Source organism: Bufo bufo, chromosome 9, assembly GCF_905171765.1.
Source record: "Bufo bufo chromosome 9, aBufBuf1.1, whole genome shotgun sequence".
Classification (NCBI taxonomy): domain Eukaryota; kingdom Metazoa; phylum Chordata; class Amphibia; order Anura; family Bufonidae; genus Bufo; species Bufo bufo.
Window position 1 is genome coordinate 161,358,710 of NC_053397.1, and position 15,731 is coordinate 161,374,440.

The following is a 15,731-nucleotide window of genomic DNA, read 5'->3' on the forward strand; positions in this document are numbered from 1 at the left end:
GCGCTAAGAGTTTGGCGAACATTTTTAGATCATTGTTTAAGAGAGATATAGGCCTATAACTAGCACACATCGTCTCGTCTTTCCCTTCTTTAGGGATAATAGTAATGTGAGCCATTAACATCTGTTCTGGTAAAGATTTCCCTTTGAATGTGTCATTACATAATGCTAAGAATTGAGGAAGAAGGATTTTTTGGAACTTACGGTAATAAACCATTGGGAGACCATCAGGGCCCGGACTTTTATGCATCGGGATTGACTTAACCACTTCTGTCAATTCCTGTATTGTGAAAGGTTTTAATAGAGAGGCAACCTGTTGGTCTCCAAGTGTGGGAAGATTCAAAGATGCTAGCCAATCATCAATCCTTTTGGATCTCTTTTCTCTATCTTGTAATGTATCATTGGAACGGATATTATATAGTGACTCATAGAATTCCTTGAACCGTATCGCTATCTCTTCTGTATTTCTAGCTAGTGAGGATGTTATCGTACGTATCTTTTATATGTATGATTTAGCTTTCCCCTTTTCATCTGTGCGAGTAAGAATTTCGAAGCTTTATCTCCATGCGCATAATATTTAAAGCGCGCAGAGAGAAAAAGCTTAGCCGTTCTTTGGTTCAGGATATTTTTGAGGGAGGAACGTGTTTGATTCAAAAGAATCAGATCTTCCTCAGATCGGGTTTTTTTGTGGGAAGTTTCTAAAACTTGTATTTTCTTTGTTAGGGATAATACCTGTTCTTCCCTTTTCTTTTTAAGGAAGGAACCCAAACTTATAAAATGTCCTCTTATCACAGCTTTATGGGCCTCCCAAATTATGCCTTGTGCCACATCTGGGGTTGCATTAAGCTGAAAATATTCCTCTAATTTTTCTGCAACTCTCTGAGCACGATCCGGTGAGTCTAGCAACGTTTCATTGAGCCTCCAATTTGACATGGGCTTAGGCACAGACTCGAAACCCATTTCTATAAATACCGGAGCATGGTCCGAAAGCAGCAAACTACCAATAGAGGCCCCAATACACGAGGTCAGTTTATGAGTAGGTACGAATAAATAATCAAGTCTTTGATAAGACCTGTGGGCTACCGAGTAGTGAGAGTAATCTTTAACAGTGGGATTTAGTGTCCTCCAGACATCTACCAAACCTAGGGAGCTAATAGCTGATTGAACTTTTTTCAATGCCATTCGCGTGGTAGATGAGGTACCTGTCGAAGAGTCTAGTAGTGGGAATAATGCGATATTTAGGTCTCCACCTAAGATTAAAGTACCTTCTGTAAAATCTCTCAGGAGGTTTAAGGTAGCACCTATACATTTTGTTTGCCCAGTGTTTGGTGTGTACAGATTGCCAATTGTATAGGTGCTGTTTCCTATTATGCCTTTGATAAAGATGAATCTACCTTCAGGATCTGCCAATGTGGAGCTCACATCTAAAGGGAAGTTTTTGTGTAAAGCAATTGAAGCCCCTTTTGAAGCCGAGGAGGGCCATGTACTGTGGTACCACCTATTATAAGTAAGATGGCTTAACCGCGGCACGTGGTCCTTCTTGAAATGTGTTTCTTGTAGCATTAGTACGCTCACCTTTTGTTTACGCATAAGCTGAATTATTTGACTTCTTTTGGCAGGTGAGTTTAACCCTCTGACATTGAAGGAACATATCTTTATAGTAGCCATTTCATCTCTTCTTGTAGTTTCAGTGAATAACCGTTGTGGCCTAAGAGGGAGGAACACCGAAACGTCCGCTGCAAGGGAAAGGGTAGGAAGGGAAGAAGGGGAATATGGAAAATGCAATAACAAAAAATAAAAAGAATAACATTAGTAAGTAAATCCAATGATATATCTGAACATGTAGCACATATGGTGGGTACTAGTAAGTTAACCATACTAATAAAATAGTCTCCTCATAAAAGGAGGTAGTTTGAGGGGAGAGAATTGGTCCGAGAACACTGCTAATCCGTGCACACGAGCAGGTAGAGCTTCTGTATGTCACAACAAGAGAAAGCAATTTAGATAGATACAGGCAAACAGGTCTGTAGATAGTAGACACGCCTAATAAACCCAACATAACTATAAAAGGATCTGAGCGTGGTAGCTCATTAAAAAGGAGCATTTAAGTATAAGGGAAGAAGGAGAGATGTATAATTCCTATGATTCCTACCCTTCGATAAAACATCTATAGAATCATCATTAGTTTTAACTAGCTTGGAAAATAGATGAAAAACATAATAACAGCATCATAACTTGTCTCCTAGCTACTCTCAAGATCTGTATAGTGCTCCTCTGCGCCCCTTTACATAGATGTAAAACATAGCATCAGAAATAACCATACAGTCTCAATCTGGATGCAGTGGTAGCCTCTTTGGAGTCATCTTAGGAGGATTCTTCTTATGCCTTTGAAGTCTGGAGGACGAGGCAGGGGTCCAAGCAGCTAACACTGGAACAGCCGGAAGGTCTGTAAGATTCCTTACAGTGGTCCAGTCCTGGATCTCTAGTGGCTCTATTTCCAGGGTATTGTAGATCTGGATAAGGTCTGCAGGAGATCTGATTACCACTTTATGTCCTGGGGTATTCACCAGCAGTCCAAATGGATGGAGCCAACGGTAAATAATTTTCTTACTTTGCAAGATTTCCAGGAGCGGTTTCAAAGCTCGCCGTTTTTGCAATGTCATAGGTGACAAATCTTGAAATAAGGTAATTGTAGAGCCAAAACAGGCTATTGGATGTTTATCCCTTGCCGCTTTGAGCAACTTCTCTTTAGTACTGAAGCTGGTGATTCGGCATATTATGTCCCTTGGAGCTTCTTGAGGCTTAGGGGGAGGACGTAATGCTCTATGGGCCCTGTCCATTGTGAAATCATCAGTGGCGTCCGGGCCTAGTATCTTGTGAAAGAGTTCCATCATTGAGGCCATGATGGCGTCTGAAGGCAGGGTCTCCGGTACACCTTTAATACGTAAGTTATTCATACGCCCACGATTGTCTTGATCTTCAATAAGATTGTACAATTGGTTAATATAGGCTTGGGCATGGTCAAAGCTGTTAGTAACCGCCGAGTTGAAGGCAATAGTCCCTTCCCAGCCTGCCTCAAGGGATTCAACCCTGTCTCCCACCTGCTTCAGGTCAGATTTAATATCCTGTAGGTCTTGTCTCACCGGAGCTAGTGCGGCCCCTAATGCTTTTGTGAAAAAGTCCCTGGATACTGGGAGGTTATCTCTGGGACAACTGGCACCGATTTCACTGTCCCTACCTCCATCAGAGTCGACCGAGGCGTCTGTTTGCTCTCCTTGTTCAGAGGCTTCTCTTTCCGGCGCCATCTTGGATTCGGCTCTAGTCGGCCCGGCTCCTCTTCTCAGGAATTTCTCCATTTCTCCGTGGGAATGATGAGACCCACGCGTGCCTGGGGTTTCTTTAGCCTTATCCCTACCGATTTTCCCCATTTCTGACCGCTCTTTGTGGCTTAAAAAGCTTGTGTGCACGCAGCCGATAGCAGAGCTCACACAGACATGTGCGTCTCGCTCTGCAGCCAAGCTCCGCCCCCCCAACTATCATAATGTATTTTTAGAGACAGGATGGGAGTAGGGCATCTCACCTCCTTCACACCCACTCCCTCCCCCATCCCACAAGTCTTCCCTATTAGTTACATTCTATATGCCTGATTGTTTTAGTTCAGGAATTAAGAAGTTTATTTGAGGAACCATCTTTGTGAGACACTCATCTCATAAAAAAAAAAACAACAACTCAAAACTATATTACGACAATTATATGGTACGTGCACAATATTGTTTGAACAGAGACACAAAGTAAGTCTCCTGAGAGCTATAGAATAGGGATGAGCGAACTTGTGTTTTCAAGTTCGGCGTACAAGGTTCGGTTTATCTAAGAAGTCTGTTATGGATTTAGCTACCATGGACCATAACTTATAGTCCGTGGTAGCAGAATGCATAACGGAATTCTTAGATAACCCTGAACCTTGTACGCCGAACTTGAAAACACAAGTTCGCTCAACACTACTACTTATGTAACCTGTGCTTTGTGCTTTGATTGATGCTTATTACCTATGTATGTACCATGGATTTAACTCTTGGATGCAATATTTAATAAAAAGAGATTGAAAAAGAAAAGTAAGAAAAAAACTGCAGACCAAGTAAAATTGCAACAAATAAATTCAATTAAATACTGCATAACTGTATCAGTTACTATCTCTTTATTAAGCAGGGGTGGGATTCAAATTTTTAACAACAGGTTCTCTACTCAACGCAGACATGCAGCATCACGACATATGTTTACATATACATACATCATATATATGCAACACACATAAATACACCATATATACACTACACACACACATACCACCCAACTAAGGAGCTAAACTATCAGCGGCGCACGAAGCAATGGAAACGAACATCTCCAGCTGCCCTGCCACCGCCAGAGCACCGGATCAGGACTCAGCCGGTAACACGGTTCTCCGATCCAGTTGTAATTTTAACAACCGGATATGGAAAACTGGAGGGAACCGGCCGAATCCCATGCCTGTCTTTAAGGCTTTGTGAGTACAATCATATTCTTCATCTGGTGCTATCCGCATTTTTTACAGGCTCTGCTCACTGGTCATAGTTCCCTGAATCTCTTAGGGGTTCTGTGCAGCTTGTCACAGTCCGATACTCACTCTTTCACCAGGTATCCATTAGAAAGTCTCACCTTAGAACAACCCAGACCACGTCTCAAGTCTGCATCGTATTCTCACTTGAGACCTTTGTTCACCAGCAATCATAGTTTACCAGATCTTGGCCTAAACATCCACACACTCCAGTCCACCACACCATGAGGACTGCCGTGGAATTTAGTCAACATCGTCAAACCACTACTATTTATGTGTTCCCTTAAAGGGGAATTACACTTTTATGATCCCTGCCGCTGGGTTCCAGCTCCTTTGCTCCCCTACCACCGAAGCAGATTTGGTGTCTCCTCACATCTGGTTTGACATGGGCCTTGTGGCTGCTGCAGCCAATGACTGGCTGCAACATTGATGCATAGTTCTTTTGTCATGTCACCGGGTGATGTGATGCCTAGGTACAAGTCACCACTGCAGCCAGTCATTGGCTGCAGTAGCTACGTGACCTGCGTCAAACTGGATGTTGATGTGAGGAGACTTGAGAACAGCAACTTGTCCACCAACCTGTAAACAGAAGAACATACAGTATATACAGTGTAATGCAATACACAGTATACAGTCGTGGCCAAAAGTTTTGAGAATTACATAAATATTGGAAATTGGAAAAGTTGCTGCTTGTTTTTATAATAGCAGTTGCATATACTCCAGAATGTTATGAAGAGTGATCAGATGAATTGCATAGTCCTTCTTTGCCATGAAAATTAACTTAATCCCAAAAAAAAACTTTCCACTGCATTTCATTACTGTCATTAAAGGACCTGCTGAGATCATTTCAGTAATCGTCTTGTTAACTCAGGTGAGAATGTTGACGAGCACAAGGCTGGAGATCATTATGTCAGGCTGATTGGGTTAAAATGGCAGACTTGACATGTTAAAAGGAGGGTGATGCTTGAAATCATTGTTCTTCCATTGTTAACCATGGTGACCTGCAAAAAAAATGCGTGCAGCCATCATTGCGTTGCATAAAAATGGCTTCACAGGCAAGGATATTGTGGCTACTAAGATTGCACCTCAATCAACAATTTATAGGATCATCAAGAACTTCAAGGAAAGAGGTTCAATTCTTGTTAAGAAGGCTTCAGGGCGTCCAAGAAAGTCCAGCAAGCGCCAGGATCGTCTCCTAAAGAGGATTCAGCTGCGGGATCGGAGTACCACCAGTGCAGAGCTTGCTCAGGAATGGCAGCAGGCAGGTGTGAGCGCATCTGCACGCACAGTGAGGCGAAGACTTTTGGAAGATGGCCTGGTGTCAAGAAGGGCAGCAAAGAAGCCACTTCTCTCCAAAAAAAACATCAGGGACAGATTGATCTTCTGCAGAAAGTATGGTGAATGGACTGCTGAGGACTGGGGCAAAGTCATATTCTCAGATGACGCCTATTTCCGATTGTTTGGGGCATCTGGAAAAAGGCTTGTCCGGAGAAGAAAAGGTGAGCGCTACCATCAGTCCTGTGTCATGCCAACAGTAAAGCATCCTGAGACCATTCATGTGTGGGGCTGCTTCTCACAATTTTGCCCCAAAACACAGCCATGAATAAAGAATGGTACCAAAACACCCTCCAACAGCAACTTCTTCCAACAATCCAACAACAGTTTGGTGAAGAACAATGCATTTTCACGCACGATGGAGCGCCGTGCCATAAGGCAAAAGTGATAACTAAGTGGCTCGGGGACCAAAATGTTGACATTTTGGGTCCATGGCCTGGAAACTCCCCAGATCTTAATCCCATTGAGAACTTGTGGTCAATCCTCAAGAGGCGGGTGGACAAACAAAAACCCACTAATTCTGACAAACTCCAAGAAGTGATTATGAAAGAATGGGTTGCTATCAGTTAGGAATTGGCCCAGAAGTTGATTGAGAGCATGCCCAGTCGAATTGCGCAGGTCCTGAAAAAGAAGGGCCAACACTGCAAATACTGACTCTTTGCATAAATGTCATGTAATTGTCGATAAAAGCCTTTTAAACATATGAAGTGCGTGTAATTATATTTCACTACATCACAGAAACAACTGAAACAAAGATCTAAAAGCAGTTTAGCAGCAAACTTTGTGAAAACTAATATTTGTCATTGAAAAAAAATAAGGGGTTGGGTCAGCACAACCTGCCTGTAGGTGCAGATCGCTATGGCGAAATACATATACAAACGGAAAATGCAAATGTGATCGCACACTACATCCAGCACTCTGCCCTCCATGCTGGATGAGACATTGGTTTATATTTTGGCCAAAGCATAGTAAGCCACTCACCGCGTCAAGGCTGTCTCATGAGTGGTCCCTAACTCTTGTTCCTACCTGTTCATGGGCCAAGACAGCCACATAAAATCCAGGGAATGCAGGTCAGCATGCAAGCCAAGTACACTTTGCTTGTAACCCCGTCCGGTGCCATTACAGCTTTCATCGGATCCAGGGATGCAAGTACCAACATGCATGCTGAACCCACCATATACTTCTCCTGGAGCCAAATGGCTAATGGTAGGTTCTATACAAGCAGACTCAGTTTTATACTGACTTTAAAACCAGCCTCAAGGACAGATTAACTGGTCAGGTGTGCAATGACTCCAAGGAGATCGCCACGCCTCCAATATATACTACAAAGAAAAAAAATAAGGGGTTGGGTCAGCACAACCTGCCTGTAGGTGCAGATCGCTATGGCGAAATACATATACAAACGGAAAATGCAAATGTGATCGCACACTACATCCAGCACTCTGCCCTCCATGCTGGATGAGACATTGGTTTATATTTTGGCCAAAGCATAGTAAGCCACTCACCGCGTCAAGGCTGTCTCATGAGTGGTCCCTAACTCTTGTTCCTACCTGTTCATGGGCCAAGACAGCCACATAAAATCCAGGGAATGCAGGTCAGCATGCAAGCCAAGTACACTTTGCTTGTAACCCCGTCCGGTGCCATTACAGCTTTCATCGGATCCAGGGATGCAAGTACCAACATGCATGCTGAACCCACCATATACTTCTCCTGGAGCCAAATGGCTAATGGTAGGTTCTATACAAGCAGACTCAGTTTTATACTGACTTTAAAACCAGCCTCAAGGACAGATTAACTGGTCAGGTGTGCAATGACTCCAAGGAGATCGCCACGCCTCCAATATATACTACAAAGAAAAAAAATAAGGGGTTGGGTCAGCACAACCTGCCTGTAGGTGCAGATCGCTATGGCGAAATACATATACAAACGGAAAATGCAAATGTGATCGCACACTACATCCAGCACTCTGCCCTCCATGCTGGAGGAGACATTGGTTTATATTTTGGCCAAAGCATAGTAAGCCACTCACTCCAGGAGAAGTATATGGTGGGTTCAGCATGCATGTTGGTACTTGCATCCCTGGATCCGATGAAAGCTGTAATGGCACCGGACGGGGTTACAAGCAAAGTGTACTTGGCTTGCATGCTGACCTGCATTCCCTGGATTTTATGTGGCTGTCTTGGCCCATGAACAGGTAGGAACAAGAGTTAGGGACCACTCATGAGACAGCCTTGACGCGGTGAGTGGCTTACTATGCTTTGGCCAAAATATAAACCAATGTCTCATCCAGCATGGAGGGCAGAGTGCTGGATGTAGTGTGCGATCACATTTGCATTTTCCGTTTGTATATGTATTTCGCCATAGCGATCTGCACCTACAGGCAGGTTGTGCTGACCCAACCCCTTATTTTTTTTCTTTGTAGTATATATTGGAGGCGTGGCGATCTCCTTGGAGTCATTGCACACCTGACCAGTTAATCTGTCCTTGAGGCTGGTTTTAAAGTCAGTATAAAACTGAGTCTGCTTGTATAGAACCTACCATTAGCCATTTGGCTCCAGGAGAAGTATATGGTGGGTTCAGCATGCATGTTGGTACTTGCATCCCTGGATCCGATGAAAGCTGTAATGGCACCGGACGGGGTTACAAGCAAAGTGTACTTGGCTTGCATGCTGACCTGCATTCCCTGGATTTTATGTGGCTGTCTTGGCCCATGAACAGGTAGGAACAAGAGTTAGGGACCACTCATGAGACAGCCTTGACGCGGTGAGTGGCTTACTATGCTTTGGCCAAAATATAAACCAATGTCTCATCCAGCATGGAGGGCAGAGTGCTGGATGTAGTGTGCGATCACATTTGCATTTTCCGTTTGTATATGTATTTCGCCATAGCGATCTGCACCTACAGGCAGGTTGTGCTGACCCAACCCCTTATTTTTTTTCTTTGTAGTATATATTGGAGGCGTGGCGATCTCCTTGGAGTCATTGCACACCTGACCAGTTAATCTGTCCTTGAGGCTGGTTTTAAAGTCAGTATAAAACTGAGTCTGCTTGTATAGAACCTACCATTAGCCATTTGGCTCCAGGAGAAGTATATGGTGGGTTCAGCATGCATGTTGGTACTTGCATCCCTGGATCCGATGAAAGCTGTAATGGCACCGGACGGGGTTACAAGCAAAGTGTACTTGGCTTGCATGCTGACCTGCATTCCCTGGATTTTATGTGGCTGTCTTGGCCCATGAACAGGTAGGAACAAGAGTTAGGGACCACTCATGAGACAGCCTTGACGCGGTGAGTGGCTTACTATGCTTTGGCCAAAATATAAACCAATGTCTCATCCAGCATGGAGGGCAGAGTGCTGGATGTAGTGTGCGATCACATTTGCATTTTCCGTTTGTATATGTATTTCGCCATAGCGATCTGCACCTACAGGCAGGTTGTGCTGACCCAACCCCTTATTTTTTTTCTTTGTAGTATATATTGGAGGCGTGGCGATCTCCTTGGAGTCATTGCACACCTGACCAGTTAATCTGTCCTTGAGGCTGGTTTTAAAGTCAGTATAAAACTGAGTCTGCTTGTATAGAACCTACCATTAGCCATTTGGCTCCAGGAGAAGTATATGGTGGGTTCAGCATGCATGTTGGTACTTGCATCCCTGGATCCGATGAAAGCTGTAATGGCACCGGACGGGGTTACAAGCAAAGTGTACTTGGCTTGCATGCTGACCTGCATTCCCTGGATTTTATGTGGCTGTCTTGGCCCATGAACAGGTAGGAACAAGAGTTAGGGACCACTCATGAGACAGCCTTGACGCGGTGAGTGGCTTACTATGCTTTGGCCAAAATATAAACCAATGTCTCATCCAGCATGGAGGGCAGAGTGCTGGATGTAGTGTGCGATCACATTTGCATTTTCCGTTTGTATATGTATTTCGCCATAGCGATCTGCACCTACAGGCAGGTTGTGCTGACCCAACCCCTTATTTTTTTTCTTTGTAGTATATATTGGAGGCGTGGCGATCTCCTTGGAGTCATTGCACACCTGACCAGTTAATCTGTCCTTGAGGCTGGTTTTAAAGTCAGTATAAAACTGAGTCTGCTTGTATAGAACCTACCATTAGCCATTTGGCTCCAGGAGAAGTATATGGTGGGTTCAGCATGCATGTTGGTACTTGCATCCCTGGATCCGATGAAAGCTGTAATGGCACCGGACGGGGTTACAAGCAAAGTGTACTTGGCTTGCATGCTGACCTGCATTCCCTGGATTTTATGTGGCTGTCTTGGCCCATGAACAGGTAGGAACAAGAGTTAGGGACCACTCATGAGACAGCCTTGACGCGGTGAGTGGCTTACTATGCTTTGGCCAAAATATAAACCAATGTCTCATCCAGCATGGAGGGCAGAGTGCTGGATGTAGTGTGCGATCACATTTGCATTTTCCGTTTGTATATGTATTTCGCCATAGCGATCTGCACCTACAGGCAGGTTGTGCTGACCCAACCCCTTATTTTTTTTCTTTGTAGTATATATTGGAGGCGTGGCGATCTCCTTGGAGTCATTGCACACCTGACCAGTTAATCTGTCCTTGAGGCTGGTTTTAAAGTCAGTATAAAACTGAGTCTGCTTGTATAGAACCTACCATTAGCCATTTGGCTCCAGGAGAAGTATATGGTGGGTTCAGCATGCATGTTGGTACTTGCATCCCTGGATCCGATGAAAGCTGTAATGGCACCGGACGGGGGTTACAAGCAAAGTGTACTTGGCTTGCATGCTGACCTGCATTCCCTGGATTTTATGTGGCTGTCTTGGCCCATGAACAGGTAGGAACAAGAGTTAGGGACCACTCATGAGACAGCCTTGACGCGGTGAGTGGCTTACTATGCTTTGGCCAAAATATAAACCAATGTCTCATCCAGCATGGAGGGCAGAGTGCTGGATGTAGTGTGCGATCACATTTGCATTTTCCGTTAATATTTGTCATTCTCAAAACTTTTGGCCACGACTGTATACTACATTTTACCAATAAAATGTATTAATGCTTCCGTCCCAATCTTTCCATTTAAAGAAACATGCAACTATAAAAAGGAAACAAATACAACCCATTATCTTCAGAGAAGGGCATTTGGTTCACCCCTCTTACATGACTGCCCGGTGATAGTGTCATACATGCAGGTGGTGAACTGAGGTTCACAGGTCAATGCATAGCTATTTCATTACTGCACCACAGCTCTGACCTCTGTAAGGATGAACAATTATTCCTGGCTCCCCTCCATTTGTCCTCCCCCTGCAGGGCTATGTATGAATCACCCATGGAATCATGCGCTACATATTTCTTTTTTTTTTTCCATATTTATTTCCCTCTCGGCCCTGACAATGAGAACATCGCCGTTATAAAGCAAGGGGAAGGAGCCGGGGGCCTTGTGTCCCGCCAACTCAGATGCCGGACCATGAATGCTTTTCCTTGTTCTTTAAAAAGGGGGAACCGAAAAACAGATGAAAGCAGGCTGAGCATGTGACCTCACTGAATTTAATTTAGCCTCACAAGCACCCCTGCCCTCCCTCTCCCCCATACAATGCCCCTTCTTGCATTCCTTCCATCTCACTGTCCCCCTTTTTATTTTCCAAGTCCCAACATGGCCAAGATCTGCTGTTCTGTTTACTCATAATCGCAGTCAGTTCAAGTTCTTCTGGACAGTTAACCATTTAAACAATCTGTTTCCCTGTTTTCCTCAGGCTTCTATTCAGTATGACTGAGATTTCCTGTTATGCCTCTTCTTCTTCTTACAAGACATCTTGGCACTCGGCAGTGAAATGTTTTTATGGTAGACCTGTACAGTTGCATGTTTGGGACATTGTAATAACCAACCTAGCCTTTCCCAGTAGCAAATAAATGCAGCTGAAATCCTTCTACTTGATGTAGAACAGAAGAATGTGGTTTTCATGTTGTTCTTTTTATTTCTTTTTTTTCAAACGGCAAAATGTGGGCTCACCTCTACGTGCAAATCTGAGAGAGACATGTATATCGTATAGCTTTAATATGCCCACAGTGAGTTTGTTTGGTCCTGTGATCCAATCAGAAAGCTGGCCACAAATGACCATTCACTGCCATATTTAATGGGAAATTCGGTCTGGACAATGCTCTATGAGCTAACTCTTTTTGTTACTTTCCAAAAATGTATCAGTCAGGAGTCCACGCTGTTTCGGGCATGTTCACATCTGCATTGGAGGCTATGTTTGGAGCCTCCATCACAGACTTCATTAAAAATATCAAGGTGAAAAGTCCTGCATGCAGGATTTTTTTCTTTGCTAAAATTTTTTCTCCAGAGCAGAAACCAAATGGATCCCGTTACAGTCAATGGAATCTGTTAGTTTATGTTTGTGCCGAATCTTTCACTTCCATTATTTCCATTCTTCTGCTCCTATAACTGACCATAGGAACGGCAAATAATAGCGGTGATGTGAATGAGCCCTAAGGCTACTTTCACATCTGTGCTTTTGCTGTCCTGTTTTGAGATCCGGCATGGGATCTTAAAACCACAGCAAAACACTTCTGTTATTATAATACAACCTGCTGCATCCATTCTGGATCCGGTTGTATTAAATCGAAAATGAAGAAACCGTGTCCAAAAAAACCCAGATACAGCACCATTGACTTACATGGTTTTTGGTGCTGGATCCTGCATGATCAGTTTCCCATGTTGCACACAAAATCTCTGCTTGCAACAGTTTTGTGTCTGGCACGGGAATGCAACACACCGGAATGGAATGCATTCTGATGCACTCCGTTCCAGTTTGTTCAGTTTTGTCCCCATTGACAATAAATGGGGACAAAACTGAAGCGTTGTGCAGCGGTTTTCTGAGCCTCTGCCGGATCTCAAAACCGGACAGCGCAACACAGATGTGAAAGTAGCCTAAGGCTATTATTACATGGCCTTGTGTTGTCTGGGAAAAATGATCTGTGATATGATGTCTGCATTTCCCAGACTGACTGTAGCTCGTCTGAGCCAAACTCACTGCATTATAATGATCCATGATGCTGTGAGTTCCATCCCAACACTGTACTCAAATGATGCTGTGAGTGCAGTACAGTAGTCCCGAGGTCGGGCCACAACTCAAAACATGACATATCACTGTGATGCAGTAAGTTTGGCTCAAAACACCAGTTTTCCTGGACCTTAGGGCTCATACACACTGCTGTATTACAGATCCATATTTATTCCACTTTATTTCCATTAAAAAGAAACACTGGCAGTACATTTAGATGGTTTTATTCACTTAATTTCTGTTTTTTATATTTTTCAATACATAGCACATTCCACTGGATCCGTATTGGTACCATAACCACATCTTTATTTCGGCAACATTACAAAAATACGGAACAAATACGGATACAAAACACAAACAGATACAATGTGGAACCAAGCACTAATTTTGAAAAAAGATCTTGTGTACCTGTATTTGATTCATATTTTTAGGTGCAAATCTGAAGAAGCCCTTAACCTGGTCATTTCAAGACTGGGAACTGGAGTGAAAAACATAGGTTCTAAGGGCACTAAGGTCAACAGCAGTAATTATCAAAAGTATAGGGTATAAACCAGGGACGGACTGGGAATTTAAAGTGGCCCTGGAAAAAATACTAAGAGTGGCCCCGTTTTGTAGCTGAGTTCAAATGAATGGAAGTTAGGGCCAGTACAAGTATGCGGGGCCAGCAATACTATATTCCATTCCACAGTCCATCACAAAATACTGCCGCCAGCAGCACAAAATACATCCCCAAAAACTTCCACTGACAGGCTGTAAGGACGGCTCAAGCGGCCCCCTGGGCATCGGGCCACTGGGAAATTTCCCTGTAAAGTCTTTGGCCAATCTGCCCCTGGTAAAAACACTTAAAAATGTGCAATGAGGACCTCCCTCGAAACACGTTGAAAGTTTTTTGTGTTTCTACCCTATACTTTTGATAAATACTTCTGTTGACGTTAACACCTCTGGAATCTGTGTTTTTCACTCCAGTTCATGATAATTCCACAGGATTCCCCTTGGGTTTTTCCCTCTTCAGAGTGCTGCTCTGGCGATAAGCTGTTACCAGTGTTGTGCCTGCTGCATAATCTGGCAGGCAGCCTTGTAACTTTGGTGCTGTGGTTTTAATTAGGATCGACACCATGAACCCCGGCTTCTCTGCTTTTATCTTTCAGTTCAAGACCGTGCCATTTAGTTCCCTTCTTGACCAGATGTATTTTCCGTTTTATTTTTTGGTATATGTGTCTTTAAAAGCCATAACTGTTTTTCATTAACTTATGTAAATACTTTTTGCTCCCTTTTTTGGTTATACATTGGGCTTTTTTCATGTAATTTAAATTTTAATACTTTTGGTTTTTATTTCCAGGAAAATGTTAAAAAGAGATAAAATAGTCTGATTTGATATTTTTTTCTCAATTAATCCACCTCCCGACCGCCTAACGCAGGGATGCGTCCTGCTGGGGGCGGTCGGTTTGTTCCTCGTAGACGCATTGGCGCGTCATCTCGCATTTTGCGGATCCGCACATTGCCAGAACTATGTAGAAAATGCCTTTTCTTGTCCGCAATTGCGGACAAGAATAGGACATGTTCTATAGGCTCTACAAAAAACGCAGTGTTAGCCCGATCAGGCCTGTTCTTGTGCGCACACTTGCGTTCAGTCCGCCCCACCGCAGAATTTTTTTCTGATCACTGCAAAAACACCGTAAAATCGCTGCAGCGCTATAAAGATCACTTTTGAGGGGCATGGCGAGTTCATAGAAGATTATTTTTTTTGGGCACAAGTTGTATTTTAGTTTTTTCGTTTTTTCTTACAAAGTCTCATATTCCACTAACTTATGACAAAAAATAAAATCTCACATGAACTCACCATACCCCTCACGGAATCCAAATGCGTAAACATTTTTAGACATTTATATTCCAGACTTCTTCTCACACTTTAGGTCCCCTAAAATGCCAGGGCAGTATAAATACCCCACAAGTGACCCCATTTTGGAAAGAAGACACCCCAAAGTATTTTGTGAGGGGAATGGCGAATTCATGTAAAAATGTATTCTTTGTCACAAGTTAGTGGAATATGAGACTTTGTAAGAAAAAAATTAAAAATTTTTGAAAAAATCATTTTCCGCTAACTTGTGCCAAAAAAAAAAATATTCTAGGAACTCGCCATGCCCCTCACGGAATACCTTGGGGTGTCTTCTTTCCAAAATGGGTTCACTTGTGGGGTATTTATACTGCCCTGGCATTTTAGGGGCCCTAAAGCGTGAGAAGTAGTTTGGAATCCAAATGCGTAAAAAATGCCCTGTGAAATTCTAAAGATACTCATTGGAATTTGGGCCCCTTTGTGCACCTAGGCTGCAAAAAAGTGTCACACATGTGGTATCGCCGTACTCAGGAGAAGTAGGGCAATGTGTTTTGGGGTGTATTTTTACATATACCCATACTGTGTGTGAGAAATATCTGTGTAAAATGACAACTTTGTATAGAAAAATGGGAAAAGTTGTCTTTTACAGAGATATTTATCTCACCCAGAATGGGTATATGTAAAAATACACGCCAAAACACATTGCCCTACTTCTCCTGAGTACGGCGATACCACATGTGTGACACTTTTTTGCAGCCTAGGTGCGCAAAGGGGCCCAAATTCCAATGAGTTTTTTTAGGATTTCACAGGGCATTTTTACACATTTGGATTCCAAACTACTTCTCACACTTTAGGGCCCCTAAAATGCAAGGGCAGTATAAATACCCCACAAGTGACCCCATTTTAGAAAGAAGACACCCCAAGGTATTCCGTGA